We start from the raw sequence: 10022 nt of genomic DNA, 5'->3' as shown, positions 1-10022 counted from the left end.
TGGGCTTTTGCAGGATATGGAAGGGCCGCACGGTTAGGCTGGAAATCACTTGCCCTTGGCTAGACAGAAAAGGCTCACACACACACACACACACACACACACACACACACACACACACACACACACACACACACACACACACACACACACACACACACTTGGCCTCACCGGGCTTTCACGCGCTGTAACGACAGGCGTCAGTCTGTGAGCCTCCACGCCCGTAACCCTTTCATAATAAAAGACGGGCCGCTGTCCGTGGTGCTGAAATGCCTCCGCTTGTCTGCTCGGCGGTGGTTTTCACATTAAAAGTGTCGCCGTCTTTTTATCGCGGCTTCCACAGAGGCGGGAATCACTCTTAAAGTTGAACACAGCAATCACGCGGCCACCCGATTTCTGCTCTTTGAGAATGAATGACAGAGAATACTCTTCTCTCTCTCTCTCTCTCTCTCTCTCTCTCTCTCTCTCTCTCTCTCTCTCTCTCTCTCTCTCTCTCGCCTCTTCTCCCTGCCCCCCCCCCCCCCCCCCCCCCCCCCCCGCTCTCTCTCTCTCTCTCTCTCTCTCTCTCTCTCTCTCTCTCTCTCTCTCTCTCTCTCTCTCCCTCTCCCCCTCTCTCTCTCTCTCTCTCCCTCATGCGCCGAGAGAAAGCGAGAGGGGGAGGGAGTTAAGTCAGGCAGGGATAATTAGAGGAGTGGGTCACTGTTGGAACACTCGTTGAGGGAGGGAAGGCAGGGAAAACAAAAAGCAAAAAAGAAGAAGAAGAAACTAGGGTTGACCGGGAGGAAAGGAATCAAAGCCGCACAACAGATAAAGAGTCTAAATCGACCTCCATCAGCGCTGACGTCCGGCGTCGGCAGATATGCGAGCGGCTTCCTCCGGCTCTCAGCATCCAATTACAGGCTCCGCCTGTGTGGACTCTAAACCGCTGCCCAGGCGCGCGCGCGTGGGGGGAGGCAAACAATGCGCCGGCTGCTTTATCTGCAGTGATTTGAAGTGGGATTCGTCTTTTCTTTTTTCTTTCTTTTTCTTTCTCTTTTTTTTTGTGGTTGGTCTTTCAAGTATCTTCCAGCAAAGTGTGGGAGGCTGCTCCGAAGATCAAGTCCACGCACGCGGGCAAACGGTAGGTCGCAGTGGTCTGTTCGGGGGGAAAGGGGACGCTCTGGGACAGTAACACACAGGTGCATTTTGATGTTGTTGTTTTTTCATTTTGCTTCACATAATTTGATACACTTTGATACCCTTTAATCCCACAAAGGTGTTTTTTTATGTAGTATTTTATGTTTCTTGAGTGATAGAACTGTACCATGTACTTTGGGAGATTGAGTGCAGCAATAAATCAGAACGTGTGTTTTTTACAGGAATATATCGCGTAGAAGTGTGATGAAACCTCATTATTTAACCGTGAAGGCACCCAAACCCCAAATTGAGACCTTTTTTTTTTAGCCCCCTCCCTTGTTATGCCATGTGTGTTACAAGTAGAGTAGTGTGTCTTAAATAGTACATGTTATATGATATGGGTCAGCAGCAGGATAAGCCTCAAATTCTAGTCTACTAACGGGGTGGACAAAATATTAGAAACGGCTCTTGGGTATAATACAAAACAATAGAACAACAGCTGCAACTACCTCGCTAAATTAAGGCTCACTGCTGCAGACTATCCCCAGTAGCAAACCCCTTAATGATATGAATCATTGCTTATAGCTAACAACCGAGAAGAAGCTCATGCAGTCCAGTAACAGGACTGCCATAAGATCTCATTATGAAGCTCATGATGTTCAGTTTTCGGAGACTTAATCAGAGATGCGGAAAACCACTTATGGTCTGTATATTATTACGGTTGCAGTAGAAGACGATGTACTAGACCTTTTTATGTAGAGACCTGTTTTTAATTGTGTATCTTTCTCATGTACATACATGTGTGGGGCAGACAAAACACATTTTGAATATATTCAGAGCAGTCCGGTGAAAAGCCTCAATGCTTCAACATGTAATTGGATGAACACCTTTATGACAGCGTCAACAGAAACTAAGCATTACCAAGTAGACTTCATGCCAGAAGAGTGTTGGATTGCATGAGACTGCACTGGTGTACCTCATAAAGTGGCACCCGTGTACGTCTGTTGGTATCTAATAGTATACAATTCAACAAGCTGAATCGAAACCTTGCTAAAACAACAACAAAAAACCCCTGAACATTGCAGCCATCTTGACTGTCTGATTCATTGCAGAGCTGTTGTTTTAACTGCATCCGTCTTGGCGAGGTGTGCCTAATGAACTAATTCTACTTTACATTCTATAATGAGAACTTGCTGCATATTCCGATGCCTTTTTTCTTGCTGTTTCCCTTCTAAATATACAACTCAAAAGGCAACAGATACTCTTTGCACTGCATGCTTCACAACAGCAGAGTGATCTGTTAGTTGAGATTTGCTACAGTTTCTCCCATCATGCCGCAGCACTACAGCAATAAAACAGCTGTCTTGATCTTACAATACAAGTTAGAGACAAACTATGAGCAATTTCGCTGCAGAGCCACTGTGTATTCACATCACATGGGAATATTAAAGTGATACTGTTGTGATGGGACAAAAAAGAAGCATAATACGATCGGTGCTGAGCACAGCACACACACACACACACTGTCCAAGAATCTGCCAGGAATATTACAGGGGCACTATGGGAGATGCCAGGAAGAATGTAGCATCAGGTCTCCGGCAGCTTCCTGGTACAGACGACCTGTACGGACCGCCGTGTGTTCTTATTCTGACTTCAAAAGTGTCACGGTTTCTTCCCTAATGTCGGAGTGTTAATGCCCGTCCCCCCTCCAGGTTAATTGCTATTCCGCACACAAAGTGGCAGGGAGCCAAACAGCGGGGCCCCCAGATAGGACCTCGTTTGTGCAAATCCGAGGGCGGGGTGTCTGTCTCATGTGGACAGATCCGTACAGACAAGTTGACTTCTTTCGCCTGCAGAAAGCTTTAATTTTTCATTGGCTACTGTCTGCCAGACAATGATAACTGAAATCTTTCTCTCTTGCCTGTAATTGTATTGCACCCCCAATTTCTGGCCTGAGTTAAGAACAATATGGGCAGATGGCAAAGCTCATGCTGAAATACGGAAATGCATGGGCACAAAATAGAAGAAAACCTGATTACTTTTACAGTTTCATTATTCGCACTGTGCCAGACACAACAGATAACCACAATATAAACTACATGCCAGAAGGTTATTCCACATACGCCTGACGTCCATCACTCGCAGTCAGCAGATGCTGTCACTTTGTCGTTGGCGACAAAGAAACACAATTTATGAAGATTCAGCGACTTCCTTCTGCAAACACCACTGCGCAAGCAATATTACTGGAATTCAATAAAGCGGGACGATAAGCAATTGTTATCGAAGCGCTGCAAAGCATCCATTTCATTTTTGGACAAACCTACTGTGCGACCGGTGTTATTACTGCTTGAGTAATACCTGCAACTCAACTGCCATAAAAATGAGTAATATTTATAATCACAATCACCCATCTGGAACATCGGGGTAGAGAAACAATAATGCAAGGGCTTGAAAGAAAACCAAAAAAAAAACATGTTTGCGAACGCAACTGGGTCTACTATTGGAAGGGGAGGGGTTGTTCTTCTTCTCAGAGGACAATGGGACTCCCTTTCATCCGTCTTTCAACCTGTCTGATCTCATCCATCCATCACAATGCGAAACTACTGAGCAGCAGTCCGACGTGATTGGTGCCCGTTTGTGTCCACATCCCATTTCCTTTCATTGCTGCACCCTCGCGCCGGAGAGTGGGCGATCAGAAGTAGGGTGCAAACAGGTCGATGGGAATGGAGCTTAAGGAATGTAAAAATCAGACCATTCATTCTGCCCCGGCATGATCCGCTGACTCGTGAATTAAAGTGTGACAGATGAAGCTGCTGAGAGTGAAATTGCTCTGATCGATTGCATCAACGGACCTGGACAATTAGAACGGACACTGCCAGAGGGACACGAAGAGACAGACTGCAGAAAATTGGCATTTGAAAAGGGGAGACGCAAGAAAACGTGAATAGACACAAGTGTCAGGTGATGTGCATATGGTGATTCATCTGAAAAGTGGAGAGCAGGAAGTGCTGACAGCGAGAGCGTATTTCAAAAGGTGACAGGAAATTGCCAGCTAAATGCCTGAATACAATAAGTGACAATGACGCACAAGCTCAGAACAAGGTTGACGTCTCATTCACCGTTAATGGGTTCTCAGAAAAATTAATAAATCACTTTTATAAAGGGATAGTTTGACATTTTTTATTTCCTGCTTTCATACCGGAACAGTGAAGCTTAGATTAGCGTTAAGGCTTGGAAAACAGAGGACAAACAGGTAGCAACAGGCTCTGTCCAAAGGTGATTACATCTGAAAGTTGACTCTCTGGAGTCTCCAGTGGTTGCCTGCCGACCTTTTGGAGACAACAAGGCTTCAGGAAGCCAGTGTGTGGAGTCTGGATTGTAACCTGTGAACACCACCACCTGACAGTTTTACACTTTGGTGTAAAGAAAAAGGTGTTAATTAGGAGTCAGGCCAGCTGTTTCGCCATTTTTAGCCTCATATTCCACAGGCACCTGGGTGTTGCTGACATAAGAGTGATACTGACCTTCTTCCCTCACTCTCATCAAGAAAGTGAATAAAGGTCAACATGTCCAACTATTACTTTTGATATAGTTGGGGATAGCGTAGCTCACGGGTTACAAAGAACAGCCAGAGAATATTCTTTGTTTCTGCAGCGCAATGCATGCTGGTATATGGTCGGTGACCATTGGTTTCCACTATTTTTCATGATGCATTGTGGGATGCTTTGAGTCCACCATGGGGTATAATAATTATTTTATATGTTCGTATACAGCGCTAGAAAATGACAAACTCGCTATGGGACGTATAGAGAGAGTAGTGAGTGTTGTTACTTTAAGTTATATACCTTAAGTTGTACGTGTGTAACTAAGTTGCTACATTAGTACAAACGTAACTACGCAAAGTATGGAAGCACGTCACGCGTACTACGCTACATAAGTAACCTACATACTTAATTTAACCCAAACCATGGTCCTTTCCTCAACATAATCAAAGAGTTTTGTGTTTACAACATGAACCACATGTTTTAGGCCATGTCCACACGACCAAGTCTCCGTTTCAAAAACGGACATCTTTTGCGACGTCCGCTTAGAGCACCGGAAACGGAGCAGTTTGAAAAAGGTTCCCGAGGTTGGGTATGTTTGAAAACTCCCAGGTTACGCCGTTGTGCGGATGGGCATAAGCGGAGAAGTTTGGAAATGATTACGTCGACATCTGCGTTCGCTACTTGATCGATCGCGACGCGTCCGTCACTGATTCGTCACGCCTCGATCACGTGACTCCAAGCGACAGTCGGACCTCGTTGTCGGTCCAGGCGACGAAATCGCTGGTCCCGCTTTTTTTCACTATTTTCGCTAGAAGCGTCCGTCATTCAGACGCAGTTGCTGAAGAAGTCGGTGTAATTGTGACCGCTGTGATCTCTTTGCAGCGCTGAATAGAACGATCACGTGTAAAACCTGCCACCAACACAAGTTCACAATGCTGAATAAAACAGGGCGTTGCAAAAGCCCTGTTTAAAAAATGGATCACAAAACAACTGAAATATTTATTACGCACAGAACATTATATTGATTTTTGGAGAGGAATGGGTTTACAGATAAAACTACAATACTACAAACTCAACACGTTCTCATACCCAAACAGAATAAATATAGTTTCCAATGACTCTCAAAATCAATATAATTTCTGCATGTCTGCGTTCATCTGCAATCTGGCCTCGTTTTAGTCATGCATGAGTTAAGGAAGCCCAGAAGCACAAAAAAGGGATTCACAGGGTCAAAAGAGGTTTCCAATCTCGCTTTAAGCTCTGAGCAATGGTGACGTGGCATTACACTCGGCGCTCCCTGAGCAGCGAGTGCATAAAGGTTAATCTTGTGGAAAATGAATATTGATCATTTGCGGCCGTAAAGTTGCTTTTACCTTTTAATTATCGGTCAAACAGAGTTCTCCAACGTGAAGATTTGTTGAACCTTGATACGTGAGTTATTGGTTCTAATGGTCCCACCGGTGGACTAACGGCGGCGCTGTGCACTGTAACAGGTGTGACCGCTGCCATGTCGTCGCCCTGCGAAGCAACACATCGGCCCCGAACAAAATCAGTTTTTCTTGGTTGCCTTAAGCCTCTGTGCAGTTTAACATCGATAACCTTTTGAGCTTCTTTTTTTTACTCCTCCTTTCTCTCTGCTGGCCGGCTTACATCGCCAACAACAGTCTCTGCGTCGCAGGTTGACCTCACAGCAGTTTATCACATGAACTCTTAAAAAGCAAAGATTTATCGAGTTCCGTCCGTGCACCGAGACACAGAGCGAGGCTTCTAGGCCCCGCTGGGAGAAGTGGCTGCTGCTGCTGCTGCTGCTGCTGCTGCTGCTGCTGTGGATGCTGACGCTGATGCTGCTGCGGATGCTGCTGCTGCTGCGGATGCTGATGCTGCTCAGAGATTCTGCCGGATGTAGAACCTGACAGTGAGACACACGCACGCACATCCAATCAATGCATGCGCACTAATTCACTGTGTTTCTTCTTCAACATAGACGTTCACAAACGCAATCCCAAAACTCTCCCTCTCCGCCTCACCAACATCTGCTTTCGTGGTAAAAGAAAAACACAACAAAAAAAAACATACAAATCAATGGCTGTGGAGTCCAGCTTGACAGAGCAGTAGTAGCGAAATAAAGAAATCAATGCAAGCTTATTAACTGAGCAGAGCTTCCTTCACCGCTGACACACAAAACTATGTAAGCGTGAGAGTGTGTGTGTGTTTGTGTGTGTGTTTGTGTGTGTGTGTATCGGCCTGGGTTTGTGGCTGTGAATGACGATGGTTTGCTGCTGGTCGTGGGCAGGATTTCCGAGTGCAAGGGTGAGCGTGTGTGTTATATTGTTGGTCAGTGTATACAAGCGCTACTTCGTAGGCGTGCTCTGCATCTTCATGAGCGTGTGTGTGCGTGTGTACGTGTGAATGAGTGTGTGTTTTCCAGTGTGCGCGCTTGAGACCATTGCTCAAAGTCAGCGGGTTGCTCTTGGTTCGGTGCCACGGTGTTCTCGGCGCACCTTGGCCTCGGTCTATTTGTGGACAAAAGGATGCTCGGAGACGAATGATGTAGCACCTGTCAGTCAGCACGGAAGGACAAGGGATGAGGAAAAACGGAATGAGGTCAGAGATTGTTGCAGAGTGGGGGGCGGGGATGGTGGAAAGCTTTTCTCTGAGACGCCATGAGGAGAGGAGGAGAGAAAGAGAGAGGAGGAAAAAGTTCACGCGCTATGGAAGGAGAATTTACAATTGAGCTTGGGGGTCATCGCTCGAGGTACCCCGGGGGGGAAACGGCAGCTTCTGTTTCTGCAGAGTTGTTTGACTACCGGCAGCTCACCGGAACCGGGGCTGCCGCGAGCAAACCTTCTTTCCTCGTCACGAGGGTTACCATAACAACGGGATGAGGCCGACCTGCACATCGGCGGCATGCGAGCCGAGAGGGTGAACTTTGCTTCATGCCCTCCAGCTCTCTTGATCGTCTACTGCACCTCCAGACAGACAGACAATCAGATAAACAGACAATCAGACAAACAGACAGACAATCAGATAAACATACAGACAGACAAACAGACAGACAATCAGACAAACAGACAATCAAACAAACATACAGGCAGACAGACAGACAGACAGACAGATAAAACAGACAATCAGACAAACAGACAATCAGACAAAGTTTGCTGCGGAGTCCGGTGCAACAAACTGATGTTTGCAGGGTGTGATGCATGTTAGGAGGGAAACGCTGACACCCATGCTGAGCAGGCTTTTTGTGTGTGACGAGCATTTTATGAGATGTTGACCGCCATCTGCCCTGGCAGGTCCTGCAAGCCCATCAATGTGCGCCACATTACGCTCTATTCATCCTGTTTGCACATATTTACACCGTCAATAGAGATATTTTTGCCGACCTCGTTTTTTACCGTCGAACAAAGCAGCCTCCCCCTTCCCTTCCCTTCTATGAAAACGTCGCACAGTGCCGAGAGCGGCTTATAGCTAACGAGCATCTGATTGTGCAGATTACGTGTGTTCCGCAGAGGATTACCCAGAGACCGAAATGAACAAATTGACCTTTTTCCCACTGAAAAAAACCCAACATCAGCATGACAAAAGATGATGGTTCGAGCAAAACTGAATATGGAATAGTCAAGCACTGTACTGTGAGTACAATTTAGAGTCAGCAGCATTTTTTTAAAGGAACTCTATCCCTCGGATGTTTAGGATTTTTGTCGGCGCCTCCTTCCTGTCTGGGCGGCTGTAGCTCATGGGGAGCGCGGTTGTTCTAAAACCACAAGGTCACTGGTTCGATCCCCAGTCTCCCCATAGTCCTCATGTCGCGTGCAGTTACTCTGAGCCCCAGTTTCTCCATCTAGGGCATGAATAATGGACATCTTCTTCTGCAGACCCCAGACATCTAAACTCCACAGATCCCTGTGTCTCTGTCCTCATCAGCCTCGTCCCAACACAATGCGCGCATGGATGGATTAAGAACCCATGGGCCCCTGGACGTGTCAAGACCCCCCCCCCACCCCTTTCCCCTGCAAAAATCAAAAACAAAAAAACATTGCGAACAAAACAGTCGGTATGGACAGCAGAGCAAACAACGTAACGCAAATTAAATGATAGCAGAGACTTTGGTTATATGAATTAAACTAATAACTTTTGTAATCGTTACAACCACACGGCTCAAAGTGGAAATAACATAGTAGGGAGTCCACCCCGAGGTAAGATTTAAATTCAAAACATAATTTATTAAATGGTTAAATTAACTATTTACAAAAATCCGTAACTGAGAAGCAAGAAAGGGTAAAGCAACAAATGGAGTGCAGACAAGCACAGTGTATGTGAAGTGCACATACTTAAGCATGAATGACTTAAGCCTAACATATACCGACTACGGCGCATCGTTTCATATCAATACAAAGTTAACAACAGTGACGTCACGCAGAGGCTCTGGCTTGGGGGCCCCCTGAGCTCAGGGCCCCTGGTCCTGGGTCTGGTAGGCCCATTCATTAATCCATCCCTGGATGCGAGGGCCCGCTTTGTTACAGAGCAACACTCGAAAGAGCGCAGGCGCGCATGCTGCTTTCTCCACCTGGTGTTGTGTGCATTGATGCTCATATTCTAACAGATATCAGACTGTGTGTGTATTCTTAGCCGGGGGTATGGGGGCACAGTGTCTTCCTCTTTACTTCCCTTCTGACACTTTCCAAAAGAGTCAAAGCTATTTAAAAGTCGCCCCACTGCGAAATGTATAACAAAAGCTCAATGACAGACCAAGGCCTTGTTCAAAATTCAATTTTTTTGTCTGTGCGTTTTCTCCCTTTAACAATAGAAGTACATTATTTCTCTCCACGCTTATTTAGAGAGCTCCGGGGAGGAAATGTCATGCTTTTGTTAATAAGTGTCTCGGTTTTGTTTTTGTTTTTTTTTGCTGGGAGAAGACGATTGAACAGCTTATGTAGGTCACATTGTAATAATCTGGCTGGCTATCCTCAAAATAAATCCAGTTGATTGCTCATTTTGCTTAATAATGCAGGGTGGCGACACCGAGGATAAAGTAGTGGCCCCGGTGCTTCTGCACTCATGGAGGCAGTGCATTACTGGTCGGGGATTAGAAGGCTCCAAATGAGACGCGTTTGATATCAATCTGACGGAGCAGTTCAAACACCCCGCGAGCTGAATATTTATCAGTCACAGTGTATTTCCGGCTCAGGGCCCCTTTCATCACTCATCTGTAATGAGATCTGCGCGCATTCTAATAATTAATACACCAGACGAGCTCCAGAATCACACCGAGCGAGATGTAAACGCTATCAATTATCTGTCTGGGTGACTCTGCAATCTTGAGTAAACTAGAATTTTCTTCTTTTTTTTTTTAAATTGTCA

Source organism: Clinocottus analis, unplaced genomic scaffold (genome assembly GCF_023055335.1).
Source record: "Clinocottus analis isolate CAN_PGR_092001 unplaced genomic scaffold, fCliAna1.0.p SCAF_11, whole genome shotgun sequence".
In the NCBI taxonomy this organism is placed as follows: domain Eukaryota; kingdom Metazoa; phylum Chordata; class Actinopteri; order Perciformes; family Cottidae; genus Clinocottus; species Clinocottus analis.
The sequence above is the reverse complement of the archived record's forward strand: the minus strand, read 5'-3'. Positions refer to the sequence as shown.